Source organism: Phodopus roborovskii, unplaced genomic scaffold (genome assembly GCF_943737965.1).
Source record: "Phodopus roborovskii unplaced genomic scaffold, PHOROB, whole genome shotgun sequence".
NCBI classification, from domain to species: domain Eukaryota; kingdom Metazoa; phylum Chordata; class Mammalia; order Rodentia; family Cricetidae; genus Phodopus; species Phodopus roborovskii.
This window is the reverse complement of record NW_026125019.1, coordinates 26580-41207: the sequence shown is the minus strand read 5'-3', so window position 1 is coordinate 41207 and position 14628 is coordinate 26580. Positions and strand designations below refer to the sequence as shown.

The following is a 14628-nucleotide window of genomic DNA, read 5'->3' as shown; positions in this document are numbered from 1 at the left end:
AGCAGATTCCACAGTGAAGAGGATTTTAAGTAACTCACACTGTTTTTTTTTTTTTTTTTTTGTCCAGGAGCATTGTATGTCAGTGGCAATTAACACAGTGCAGTTTTCCTAGGGACAGTTCTGTATTGTTTTCAGGAGAAGTCTGCAGCAAGTCCAGTTTCCCATCAGGTTCACTGTGATCTGTGGGCTGCCTGCAGCAGAAGAATACAGACAGGGCAGGTACATGGGCTGTCCAGGGCCTTCTGTTGCAGCCTCTGTTCTGGTCATCTACACATGAAGGTGACATCTATCATCAGAAGGGCAAACACACTCTCATGTGGACCACCTGTGCTCATACAAACAGTAGTAACAGAGGTCTTGAAGTTCACAGCCAGTGGTGGCTATGAAGCTCCCTGTTATGGGGAATCTGTGGCCCTGGGATGGAGTGATAATTTGGTCTGCCTGGATGGGAGGAGAAACCTTTGTTTTCCCAGCATTCTGGGAGTCATGGTCACAGTTTAACAAAAGCAGATGCACAGTGATCACACGTGAGCACGGAACTGGATGGAGGGCAGGAGGTAGGTACTGACTGTCAACATCAGACAGTGGGATTGAAGGGCAGGGTGAGAGCCATATGCATGTGGAGAGACTCATGTGGAGAGGCTCGCATCACAATGAGAAACATTCATAGCCTTCTTTCCTGGATTTTTAAAAAAGACAGTCCCTTCTGCATATCATTAAGGGATAGGACCCAGCACTTTGGATTATATAAAAGGACATCAATTCACAAACCTGCCTGTCTACTCAGACATTGCTATGAGGGGCTGTAAACATTTTGGCACGAAGACTGGGTGGATTATGTGGGGAATCACTCCATCAGCTCCTTTAGGTCATCATCAATTCCTCTCTTGCTGAGCTCATCTAAGCTGTAGTAACGGTGAACAATTTTCTCAGCAGTGATGACCACCACACGGAGCCCATGGGTATCTTTGCCTAGCTGGCACCCGATAGCAGATGAAACTACCATGTCAAGATCCTGGTAGGTTCCCCCAGCATTCCTGTGGTAGTGGCCCGAGAACACAGCTCTGACACCTGCAGAGAAGGGAGAGATATTAGAGAGGCCTAGGACATTCATGTAGGTTACCTGTGGGTGCCAAAGTTAGATTCTGTGAATATTAACATTAATGCTAACTGATGGAGAATGCATTAATTGAACTTTTCAAAGTAGCTCATTAACAATGAGTTCACCAAGTTCCTTAAAGTGTAGCAGTCATGGGGCTGGGAGTGTAGCTCAGCAGTAGAGTGTGTAAGTCAATTCATTAGCACGTGGGAGGCCCAAGTGCAATTCTCATTGCAGGCTTGCACACAAGCACATATACATATACCTAGGAATTATCCAGAATACCTCTGAGCTTGGATATCACAACCTGAGGTTCTGGAAAGGACAGCAAGGACAGCAGATTCAGGCTCAGGTTCCAGATTTCATAGTGTCTCTCTAAATGGTGATGAAAAAGTCAGGTGTGGTATGTTTGTGCTGGGGGTGGGGGAGGTAACCAAAACCACCAGACAGGGAGCATGAGGCCAGAAGAAAAACAGAAAGTCCTGATTACTCACCAGAAGAAAGAAGAAGGAAACATCTTCCAGCCCTTGAAGACATTTCTTGCAAAGGCAGGCAGTCTAGATAGCTCAATCAGGGCAGGAGTTCACTCCAGGGGTAAGTAATTACCAAAAAGGGCCTGGCAAGGATATCAGAGTTCTTAAGAAAGATTTAGGCCCATAAAAACAAGACCCATTGATGCAAAACAGACAAAAATTGAATAACAGGAAACAATGAAAACTCAGAAACAGTGTATTAAGATACACATTGAAAGCGACACTAAAAACTCACAATAAAACACATGGAGTAAATTTACTAGATAACAATCAAAACAGAATTGAGCGGACAGCAGAAAAGGATCAAGGAAACAAGTCAGGGAACACACCAGATACAAAGTAGTGAACATGGAACCCTGAGAATTAAGAGGTGTTTGGGAGATTAGGAACAGAAACTGGAAAAAGAGAAAGGAGGAAATAATACAGAAAAGAATGAGAATATTATCTGAAACTTTTCTAGAAAGGATGAAGACATGGGTCCTCAGAGAAAGACTGTTGAGGAGGAAACACCAATTTCCACACTGATATATAGCACAGTAAAACTGTGGGACATCAAAGAGGAGGGGAATAAACACCCACAGAGAGAAAACATGGTGACACTATTACAGTAGACAACAATCGACAATCAGGCCAAAGGACTAGCATCTTCAAAACACTGGGAGCAGGAGCCAGGGGCCTCAAACTCTATACCTAAGCTCATCTGATACTTGAAGGTAAAATAAAAGACATATCTAGAATGGGGCGTGGGGGATGAATTTCACATGCAGTAGGATGTCTTTACAAAACAGTCAGAAAACAACAAGCATTCATATGTCTCTCCAGATATGAGAACTCTCATGCAGTGTTGCTGTGGACACTGGCAGTCCCTCAGAAATGTTAGAGTACAGCTAACACGAGCCGGAGACTTCACTTCAGATAAAGACCCAAGAGGAAGGAAAACACACATTTACATGTAGGGATGAACTAAATGTCTATTCATACTACAGTGTTCAGACATAAAGAGGAACAAGGTATGAGTTCTGACTACAGTATTAATGAAATCTAGGTGAGAGAAGACAGACAACAGGCCATAAAACATAAGACCCCATGTGTACAAAATGTCCAGAGCAAGCAGAGTTAGAGCCCAACACTAGATTCCTGACAGAGGATGGCAGGAGTAGGACTGGTGCTATGAGTACAGGGATTCTCTGTGAAATGCTAAATAAAAATGGCCAGCTCCTAGATAATGGTGGTGGTGCATAACCTGAGGGGGGCAATGGAGAGGGAGTTAGAATAAAGAGAAGGGGAGAAGAGGAGGGGAGAGGAGAACATGAGGGACCAGGAAGATTGAGTCTGGGGATGAATAGACCAGAGCAAGCAAAGAGATACCATAATAGAGGGATCCATTATAGGTTTGAAGAGGAGACTGACACTAAAGAAATGTCCCCAACTAACAATCTGAGCAGAATTGGAGAGGCTACCTTAAATGCCCTTCCCTTATAATGAGATTAATGACTGACTACCTTATATGCCATTCTAGATCCCTCATTTAGTAGCTGATGGAAACAGAAACAGACACCCACAGCTAACACTAAGCTGAACTCCTGGAATCTAGTTGCAGGGAGGGAGGAGTGATGAGCAAAGGGGTCAAGACCAGGCTACAGAAACCCACAAAGACAGCTGACCCGAACAAGGGAGAGCTAATGGGCCCCCAGACTGACAGCTGGGAAACCAGCATTGGACCGACTCAGACCCCCTGAACGTGGGTCTCAGTTAGAAGGCCTGGGCAGTCTAAGGAATCTCAGACAGTGGAACCTGGTGCATAAAAGGACTTTGGGAGCACATCTCCATGGAGGGATACTCCCTTAGCCTAGAGGTGTGTGTGTATGGGGGGGGGGCTAGACCCTACTCCAAATGACTTGACAGATTTTAGTGATCCCTCCTGGAAGGCCTCACCCTCCCTGTGGAGTGGGTGGGGAATGGGGTAGGAGGGATCTTCAGGGGAGCACAGAAGGATGGGAGGGAGAGGGAACTGGGATCTATATGTAAAATAAGAAATAATAATAATAGAGAAAATATTTAAATTACTGAATTTTACTTTGAAAGAGAGAATTTCATAATGTGGATTACAGTTTTGTTTTTTTTTTTTAAAAGCAACTTATGGGACCAAAGCATTATACTGTGTGTGCATGGATATGGGACAATGCTAACTGAAGCTGTCTGTAATGCTCATTACAGGTGAAGTTTACATTGTATTCAGATACCCCTCTTACCCATGAACAAGACAGCCATAAACCCAGCGAACACCTGAAACTGACTGTACCAACTGCCACCATGTGTACATGTGCCATGAACACGGTGCTTCCCCTGAGTATACATGTGCCATGAACACGGTGCTTCCCCTGAGTATACATGTGCCATGAACACGGTGCTTCCCCTGAGTATACATGTGCCATGAACACCGTGCTTCCCCTGAGTATACATGTGCCATGAACACGGTGCTTCCCCTGAGTATACATGTGCCATGAACACCAAGCTTCCCCTGTGTATACATGTGCCATGAACACCATGCTTCCCCAGGGTCTCTTGGCACAGAAACAGGAGGGAGAGGCCGTGGACAATGGGAGAGCTTCTGCAGACCAAAAACTGGGCTTGCGGGAAGCCTGGTGAGGTGGGCAGTAGGAAATTCTGTGTCTTTCTGACTCTAAGCCAAGCCGGGGCATTTTGAATCTGAACATGTTTTCTGTGCAAGCCTTGTTAAGGATTGGAGGGACAGAAAGGAGAGGTCCGTTTTGTTCTTCATCCTGGTACTTCCTCCAACAGCCCCGGGCCTTGCACCATTTCCATGGTCCAAATGAGGAAAGAGAGGCCCAAGCAGGTTTAGAAATCAACACAGAGCCAGATCTCAGATACTTGCAGACTCAGGTTCAACTTTTTTTGGGGCTTGGGCACATTTCTGACTTACAGCTGACTCCTTACCTAAGGTGAATGCTAACAATAGCGCCCCCCATGGGTAGCACAGACATCTGGAGAGAAGCAGAAGAATGTTAACAAGCTTGCAGCCTGGGCTACCTCCCAACAGCCTTTCTCCAGAACAGGCCCAGCTGCTCGTTGCTGGCCTGGGGCCCAGTTCTGTGCTGGCATCTGAACTCTGCAATGTGCAAGCTGTGTCCAAGTGGTGATCCTATGGCATTCACACCTATAGCCTGTGAAACCTCCTCAGAAGTGGTAATCCCATGGCGGTGATGCCTCCTTAGAAATTTTACTGCCTTGGCTTGAGCAGTTTCTGATCCATACTCAACAGTGGAAAGGAACACACTGGTGTGCCATTGATGGTCGTGGAGTTTCCAGGAGTGAGGCAAAATCGCCATTCTGCTTGTTCTTCAGGCATCTGTGGTTGACATGCTTCTGTGGTCCCTTAATTGAGAATTATGGACAAACTGATTTTGAGTTATGAACTGCTCTCTTAAAATTACTACCAGAGAAAGGATTCCCAGTGAAGGCAGCCCCTGCATCTGTGGGGACCTTGTGTGTGGCTGTGGCTGCACATTTATTTCTCCATGGTATTAAGTCATAAAGAGACCAAAAAAAAAAAAAAAAGTTACTTTTCAAGCTGCTGTGACTCAAATTCACTTGGAATCAATCAGGGGATTGGGACACAATCTCCATATAATTTAATATCCTAATATTGGAAACCTGCCATAAATCACAGAAGTGAGATGCAGTCAGCACAATTTTGGTGTGAAAGGTGGGTGTCCTAAAAACTGGGGCACTTCTGACTTAGGTCTGAAATGTGCTGAGTTCTGATTGGACAGCTTTCATTTTTATTCTATGTTGAGTATATATTTATGAAAATGCTATGCCCTTTATATTGCTAGTTGTAACAATGAAAACTGCATAACTCTTCAAGCATACCTGATTTAGTCTTCTTTAGTGGTGAGGAAAACTGTAACTCACAAAGGGGGAGGGGCTGAGGAAGGAAGGTGAGTGCAGCAAACACACACACACACACACACACACAAAACCTCTTAAGGAGTGGGGTTTCCTCAGCAGGCAGCCAGGATGCCAGTGGAGAGTCAAGATTGGTGAACCCACTCTGGGTTCTTAAAGTGAGGGCCCCATGGGAAGTCTACATGTGAGGATGGGTGGTGGTGGCTAACTAACTCTAGGCTCTCAGGGAAGGTAGGAGGGAGTTTCTTCCGTCTGAGGCAGTTACATGTGCCAATCCCTCTCTTGAAGCCACATGTTGGTAATACACAAAGGACACTGGATGACCTTCCCAACAATTATTCAATGTTCACATATGGTGCCAGGTAGTAACGAATGGCACTACTCATAGGAGAGTGGTGGAGTGACAGCAGCTGAGCAGCCTCCATATACTGACTTCTGAGTGGGGCACTTTGCACACACCTATCTCTCACACCATTAGTATCCCACAGGGAAGAAATCACCCAGCATGCAAAGGAAGAATGTCATGCAAAGATCAGGCTTGCTTGGGGACACATAGCTCAGACCTGGATCTGGTTCAGGCTGGCTTAGGGTATGTTCAAGACGCTAAAGGCCACAGAGCTGCAATCCCCATGCAGCTTCCTGGAGTTTGGCCAGAACACATGTCCACTTCTAGCTCTCTGACCCTGAGCTGGCATCTGCAGGAAGATACTGTAGTAACAACACTGATGGCAAGTTTACCAGCTGCCAGACACTGCTGTAGGCATGCAGTGCGCTTTATTTATTTATTTATTTATTTATTTATTTATTTATTTATTTAGGTTCTATTTTCACCCTTTACTTGGAATACAGGGCAATTAGTTTTGATAAACATGGTGATAAAAGCGTTGAAAATAAGTATGGACTGAATTTGGAGAGTAAGTGGTTTTCCAGTTTTGGGGCAGGAGAAAAAATAGGTTCAAGACCATCTCCAAAGGAGAAGAGAATATATCATACTCAGTGAATCACCGAAGGGCAAGTAGTGCAGTTCAGGCTAACTATCCATGATCTTCATCACAGTAAATCAGGAGTAATTGTTCAAAGTAATTGTAGGTATAAGAGAGAAAGCAACCCCAGACTGACTTATTAATCGGCCTGGATAACCCATTCCAGAGGTGCTAAAGTCTTCAGAGTGACTACTGGAGCAGGGAACCTTTCATGTGCTCTCAGTTGTTATACAGCGCACAGAGACTGGTGAGTGTCAGTCCTGCCAGACCATCACGTGCTATTTCTTGAAGACCACCTGTACATTTATTCAACATTCCCGTCATGGTTCCAGCTGCTACTGTGTTGAGATCATCTTCTGCACCCTGTGTTTTCTCAATGATAACACCAAATGCACTATAGAGCAAAGCCAGGGAACCTAGAGTATTAGCCCAAAGTGCCCCTTGCCTAGTCACCATATTCAAAATCTGTACATTTCTTGGTTTGGACCAGGCCATGCTCTGGGTTTCCTCCAATCCAAGACCATTCATTGCCCCAGACGCAGCCCCTTTATGCAATATCCTCCAATGGTAAAGAAAGCTAGCTCAAATCGGCCTCAGGTTTTGTTAGCTCCAGTAGGCAAAATGAATTTATCACTATCCTGAACAAGATAGCCTGGATCCACATTTAAATATGGAGACCGGGTTCATACCAGTCAGTGGAATGCGGGCCAAATCAGCATGCAAGTAAGCTGATCCTCCTGCTCAGAAGAAGCCAGCCACCCCACCAGTGGTTTTGTTGCTGCTTCCCCAGCCTCCCTCCATGACTTTGCAGCAGAGTGTGGGGGTGGGGGTGGTGGAGAGGGATGAGGGGTGGCAGGCGGTGTCTTTCTGCCTCCACCTCAGGCTAGTGTCGAGCACTGGTTGCCACCAAGATGGCGGGAAGACCCGCATTCCTATAGCCATCTTCACAAGCTGACCTTTCCAGCTCAGGTTCCAGTTAAGCACCACCACCTGTGCTTTTAAATTATATATCCCACCTGTCCCTAAGAAGGAGGGAAGGACATGGAGTTTTACAGACAAGAAAAAGACTATCTTAAAACATCCAGAATTTGGTTAATCCTGATTGGCAGGGTGTGGCCCAGAGCCAGGCTCTTAACTGGCAATAACTGGTCTGAAAGTCAAAGAAAGAGGGTCAAGGTGGGCTTCAGGAGCCACAGGACCACGACAAAGGCTCACTGGTCTCCTGGGAGGCTTCTGAATGTACTCCCAACACTTTAACCCTGCTGACCCTGCACTTGGGAAAGAAGCTCTTCTCAGGATTTTCCAGGAGGGCTGGGAGTGGTGTCTGTATGTGGGTTACAGCAGCAGGCTCAACAGGGGTCAGCTGTGCTGAAGGACAGGCACTGAAGAGCAGAGCAAGGGCAAGCTGGATCTGGGCTTGGGAAAGGTGGAAATGACTTAAGCAAAGTACCAATCCCACACCATCTTCTTACCAGAAACTTAGAAGAGGCATATGAACACTCAGCCTTTCACTGGTCACACCACCTGGATACTCTCAAGCTGGTGTCTATTCACGTGGGATTTCCACAAACTTCTGAGGATGTCTCCTAAGTCCACTGACTTACACCTTCCAGAACAGGTCAGGGACTTCAGCTTTTGTGAACCATGCAATTCTTTTTTGTAGTGTGAAAGCAGAGAGGGGAAGGATGTGAGTTCAGGCACATGGCTGTGAGCCAATTAAACAAACTGGGAGGAGGGCAAGCAGGGCAACCATGGCAAGGCAGGAAGAGACACTATAAAAAAATATGCAGTACTGACGTTCAGCCAAGCTCTCAAGATTCTGCAAAACCTGAAAGTTTCTTTGCTTCTCAAGATGAACAGAAATGATACATGTGATACTGAATATAGCTTACGAAAACATGTGTCATCAGGGGTGCCAGTGTATGAAGCTCACAGAGAACACTCCTTTAGTGAACAGGGACACCTGTACAAGGACAGACATCTGGGAGGCTCAGTGTGGAGGCTCAGCAAGCTGGAGGCTCTGGGTTTGACCCCAGAAATTAAAAATAACAAAATATCATCTGTCTCTCCATGAATTCATCTCTTGGATGTTAGAGAAATACAGCAATATTATACAGACTCAGGCTCAACATTTTTATAAAACATAAAAGTGGCTGAGCTTGGTGGCACATACCTCTAATCCCAGCACTCAGAAGGCAGGCAGATCTCTGTGAGTTTGAGGCTAGTCTGGTAAACATAACAAGTTCCAGGCCAGCCAGAGCTACATGGTGAGATCCTGTCTTAGGAACATTGCTAGGATTTTGACTGAATCTGTGTATCAGTATTGGGAAAGTGTCATGTTGCCTGCCTGCAGAGTCATGGACATGCCCTACCTTCCCACTTCCTAAGCTTTCTATGCTTTCACAGGGTTTCTGCTCTCCTCTAGGACACTGTGCTACTCTCGGGGGTTTTTGTTTTCCTCTTGGTGGTGCTGGAGATGAAGTTGTCCTCACAATTGTTTGCTAAGAGTATGTAAGAGCACAATTGATTTTTCCCTATTATTAATTACCCTTATGGTCTTGGGACCTTACTAAATAACTTACTAGTTAGTAACTTTTTGTGGATTTTTGGGGTTTGCCCAAGTAAAAACAATAACCACCTGCCAATAGGTTCTGCTTTGATTTCAATGTGGTGATAAAGTGTTTATGATCTAATAAAGCCACTGGAGATCAGAATGCAAAGCCAGCCACACTGGTCAGCCATAGAAGCTGGGAAGTGGTGGCACAAACCTTTAATCTGAGGACTCAGGAGACAGACGCAGCTGTATCTCTTTGAGTTCAAGGCCACCCGGGGCTGCATGAGGGTGAATCAGTCTGAAAGAGAAATAGAGCTCACACCTTTAATCCTAGCCCTAGAGAGGAATACAGGGAAGAAGCAAAGAGTCTCATGTGAGATTCAGTTTTCTGTCACAGGGAAGACAGGATCTCCATTTTAGCCTAGGTAAGAGCTACTGGCTGGCTGCTTTGCATTTCTGATCTTCAGCTTGAACCCCAATATCTGTCTCTGGGTTTTTAGTATTTGTACTACACTTTAATCTCTGTGTCTTTCCTCTTTCTTACCCTTTTACAAGGGTAAAGGTGGCCAATAAAATTTAAAGTGGTGTGTATGGGTAAGAACTATAGCATCTGTCCTTGATGGGAATTTAGTTTTTTTATTGCTATTTTTTTCAGAATTGACACAATTAAAAGATTCAAGTTATTCTTCAGAAAAATTTAACTTACTAAATTTCCCACCAAGGTTGTGAGTTTGGCCACAGAGATTTCTCCAGTGGCTATCTCACAAGGAAGGGATTTGAAGCACGACACACAGTAGGTGGACATCCAGGGGCTGCTGCCTGACTGCCACTCTTGAATCATCATGCTGTCAGTTGGTGTTTAACTCTTGACAAGAGTCCTACTACTCACTATGGTTGACACCACAATATCCAGTGGCCCCTGGACAAGCTGATGTGTCCTTCTCTGCTGCTGGGAGGGTGGGCTGCTCAGAATGCAAAGCAACTTCTTTCTCAGGAGGTTCCCTTCGCTTGAATGGCCTGAAGGAGTTTCAGCCACTCAAGCAGCATCCCACTCAAGCATCCTGGAGCCATTTAAATGAACTGTTCAGAACTGTTTAGAAGAATCCCATGGCTGAGATTTCTAGAGCTGGGATGAGGTGGGAGGAAATACAGGGGTAACTGCAATAAGGTTGTAAGGTTGCTTTACAGGGAAAAGAGTACAGAGCAGATTGTGGTGTGCGTGAACACATGGTGAACTGAATTAACTGTATGGTAGGATGCAAATATCTCAAAGTGTTATCAGAAAAAGGGGATTGATAGTAACTGGATTTACAATAATAGTAAGCTTTAGGATGTGTTATTTAAAATTCCTTAACATTCCTTTTTTCTTTTTCTTCTGCTAACAGTGTTAACATGGCCACATGTAAGTTGGGTGCCTGCCCCTGCCTCAGGATGGGACTCCCAAGGATCTGGCCAAATCAGGATATGGGTGAGACCATATCTTTCTTGGCTTTGCTGCAGTCCCACTTCCTAATCCCCTGTCCCCAAGAGCCAGCTCTAATCCTCACTCCAAAATGTCCTCCCACAGACTGCACCTAACAGTTACTGGCTAGACTTCATGAGATGGCATTGCTGTGCCTGTGGGATATACATGCAATCCATAGGAAGAAAGTGACAAGCCCAAGGGCTCTGTGGCCACCCAGCATCTCCCCAGGTAGGCCCAAGTTAAACACAACAAAAACATGCTGTCATTTCGGCTTGTTCTCTTCACTACTGTTTTTACTACCCACAAAAGTAATCAGGCCTCAAGAGAGATAAATAAACTGTGGCTTTGCACACACACACACACACACACACACACACACACACACACCACCGCACGCACGCACGCCGCACGCACGCGCACACACACACACACACACACACACACACACTGTAGAACAGAAAGAGGAGAATCTCCGTAAGTTGACAGTGGAGTGACTGCTAAGAAAAATGACTGTGTTAACAAAAAGAAGAAAATGAACATAGAAGATAGACTATCTTTTGTGTGATTCATGCAACTTGCCCTCAAATAGATCAGCAATATATGTATTTATTTCATAATCACATGCAATAGCTCTCAAAAACAATCAAAATAAATCAATGGGGTTAAATGTTGAGGTCAAATCCCAATAAAGGGTAAAGGCATTGCATTCACTACCATGTTCTAGTAAAATGTAAGCCTAATAGTATTTCTGGACAGAAAGGTAAAAAGAACAATAGAAGACCACTAGAAATGAAAGCAAACATTGTAAAAGTGTAGATTGTCAAGGTGAAAATAACAACAAAAGGAGACAGAAGGAAGATATCTCTTAACCCTGTCTTCCCACTTTAAGGGTTCAGTATGTTCTTTTTAGATCATTTGAATGTATTTGGAATGACAGGACCATATATGAATGCATACAGATTTCACAAAGTGGGGTATGTGTGAACACACAGCTGCATATGAGAGCTACCCTCTAAAATACTAAAAACTGTATTTTTGGTATGTAAAACCTAAGGAGTTCGGATGCATGCCCTTTTTGTATTTTAATAAAAACTCTGTCATCATGGGAGGTAGGTGGTTTAAGGGTCTTTTAGACCCCCATGGAAATGCTCAGAAATAGAGACTTATGCAGCTGATGCCAACTCTCAGAGAACCCAGGACCCTTAGGTAGAGGTTGCTCTTCAGGTGTGTGTGTCAGGGGCGGAGGGGGGTGGTGGAGGGTGGGGGGTGGGGGGTATTTGGAGTAGCTCTTGATGCAATTCACACATTAGCACAGGGCTCTTGGTTTTGGGACATACACAGCACTCAGCTGTTCTACTTTTGCATGACTGAGGGCACAGCAAAGTAGTGGGGGGGCACTACGTACTTTAGAGGCTAGAAGTCTGGTTTTATGATGGGAGCCCTGTGTACCCAGTTGTTTATACTGGTCACATCAGGCAGCCTCTGTGATGTAGAGTACTTGGCTTTTCTGGGACTCACAGCCTCCTCTCCCTTCATCATTCTTCTCTTCACTCTCTGGATCAACTATACTGTTGTAATGACCTTCACCCAAGGCCACCTTATTCTTTATATCCTACAGGGATCCTTCTTCTTCTTCTTCTTTTTTTTTTTTTTTTTTTTTTCAAGGATTTCCCATCAACTTTTTTTTTTTTTTGGTTCAAGACTTAGCTATGGAAATTATACTTATCCTACTTCATCTAAATATTAATGAAGTTATATTTTAATGGCAACCAGCAGAGGATGGTACATGTTTCTTGGTGACGGAGAAGCAGCTAAGAGAAAGGTGAGACCAGTGTATATACAGCTTACCTAGGATAAAGTATGCTCTTCTGTAAAAGTTTCCAGAAAAGAGTGGGCTCAGGTAAGTACCATCACAGTAATCCCTAGGGTGGGTGCAAGGGACCAATGTTTCTTTTTGTAGTATGGCATTTCCCATGCCAGGCCTTGGCATACACACTTTATGATGCAGAACACTCTGTTCTACTCTGTACCCGCGACGTTTTCAGCTGCAGGCTAAACAGTGGTGCTGGGAAATAATTACTCTTAGAGCCCAGAGGTACCTGGTGGCTACCAGGAACCCTCTGCCCAGGAGGTGTGATTAGCACCCAGCACCACTCCTTGACCTAGACATCATGGTTTACTGCAGTCCTGCAGCCTTGCTGCCTTGCCCTAGAATCCTCTTCTTCATAGCACGTGATATTCAACTTTTAAGTTGATTTCCTTCTGGGTGAGCTGGGCATTCAAAAGCTGTGGAGAATTATGTGAGGTTTCTTTTTTATCTCATCAGTATTTAGTTGCCAGAGAAGCACAGCCAGGAAGGCATGCCCTATGCTTACGTCTGTGGTATGAAGCTGAGCGATAGGGCACATGCTTCAATATCTCAAGGTCTTGTTTTCCTCATTCGGAAAGCAGGCTCAGCATGAACCACCAGGAGTCATTGAGGAAATCAAGTGAGAAGTGAATGACATGGGCTGGGGGTCAGAGGGATGTGTTGTATAGCAGGAAGCTGCCAGTCAAATATTTAATCCTTGCTTGATAATTATAATTTTCATCTTCCTCCAACTATCTGATCAGGAGATCTTTTTTCTTCGTTTGCATAAATTACATCTTTCTCACTATTCATAATGTCCTCTGTATTTTTAAAAGAAGAGAGCAGGCTTGGGAAAGAGATGGAGTGTGGGGTAGGCATGAAAGCTTCAATCCATGAACAATTTTCTATACTTCTATTACGCTTCCCATGCCCCGTCTTAAACACAGCTGTCAGGACAAGAGGCTCATTAAAAAGATTGTTTTGACTGATGGAATGTTCATGTATCAAATTGGAAATCCATCCAAAAACATTAGAGGGAGGTAGACAGAGGTGGCTGTGAGCCATTAAGGGAACAGTGCTGTAGAATGTGGAAGGTCCATGTGCCAGGAGCAAGTGTCTCTCCCTGGAGCCAGGAAAGACTATAGCCATCAAATATGAGCACCTTGGCTAAGTCCACTTCTGTTTTAAAAACTTGTGGAAAGACAAATTCCTACTAGGAGTTCCTTGAACACACTGATGGCCTATACACTGAAATGCCCATCACATAGTGTGGCTTGAAAGAGGAATGAGGGAGTCATCCTAATGTCCCCTTCCTAGTTCATCGATTCCTCTTCAGTCCCAGAATGCTCTCTATAAACTGTTATGCAGACTTATGCATTGAGAACACAGCTGAATCATGGTGCTAACCCACCGGGATCATTTTCAATGGAGGATGCCCACACATAGGGTGGTGGGAGTATTTACTTTATTTCCTTACTATACATTCCTTATGAAGTCATGACACACCCTTTCTATGGTGAGATTCAACCCCAAAACTCCACAGTGTATTAATCATTTACTGGGCACAACTTCCCCTGTGCATTGGTATAATGGATGACTCCGCCTAGCAACGTGATTCTGGTAAGAAAGTAATCACAATACCCTTACCCCCTCAACCAAATCTTTGTATAAACTTAGAAGTATGCCCCCTGCAGTTATCGTCTTTGGCAGACAGTTAGTTGGACAGTGTTAGTGTCTAAGCAAAGAGAACTCATCTGAGACATTCACAGATGGCCAAGGACAACAATTGCAGCATGTCTAAAGTTGTTGAGCCATACCTCTCAGAGAGATAGGTAACAAGAGTGTCCTGGATTCTCTCTGCCAGCAGATAGGAAAGTGTCCCAAGCTAACCTCACATTAACCTTCACGCATGCCTATTCTTCACTTTCCAGTATACTAACAATAGATCTGTCTTAAAGTTGTCATTGGACACTGTGCCCCTCTCTGTCTGGTCTCAGTTTTGCTCCTATGGCCTTGGGACCTTATGTTGCCATTTGCCATGGCTATGGCTCTGTTTTTATCACTTAGCCTAGGAATGTGCTCCTGACAAATGAAAAGCTAACTTTATAATTCTTGTCCTTTGCTTCCAACCTCTGGGGAAAGAGAGTTTTTTTTTGGGGGGGGTAAGAAGAAGAACACTGGAAAGTAATGGTTGGAGGGAGAAGCTGGTAGAAAG

At 44.6% G+C, this 14628-nt stretch overlaps 2 pseudogenes; both read right to left on the bottom strand.

The window, feature by feature from the left end:
* Nucleotides 1-470: 470 nt before the first annotated feature.
* Nucleotides 471-14628, bottom strand: part of LOC127218009 (serine/threonine-protein phosphatase CPPED1-like) — a 30882-nt pseudogene continuing 16724 nt past the window's right edge.
* Nucleotides 6726-7346, bottom strand: LOC127216341 (mitochondrial import inner membrane translocase subunit Tim23-like; annotated as a pseudogene).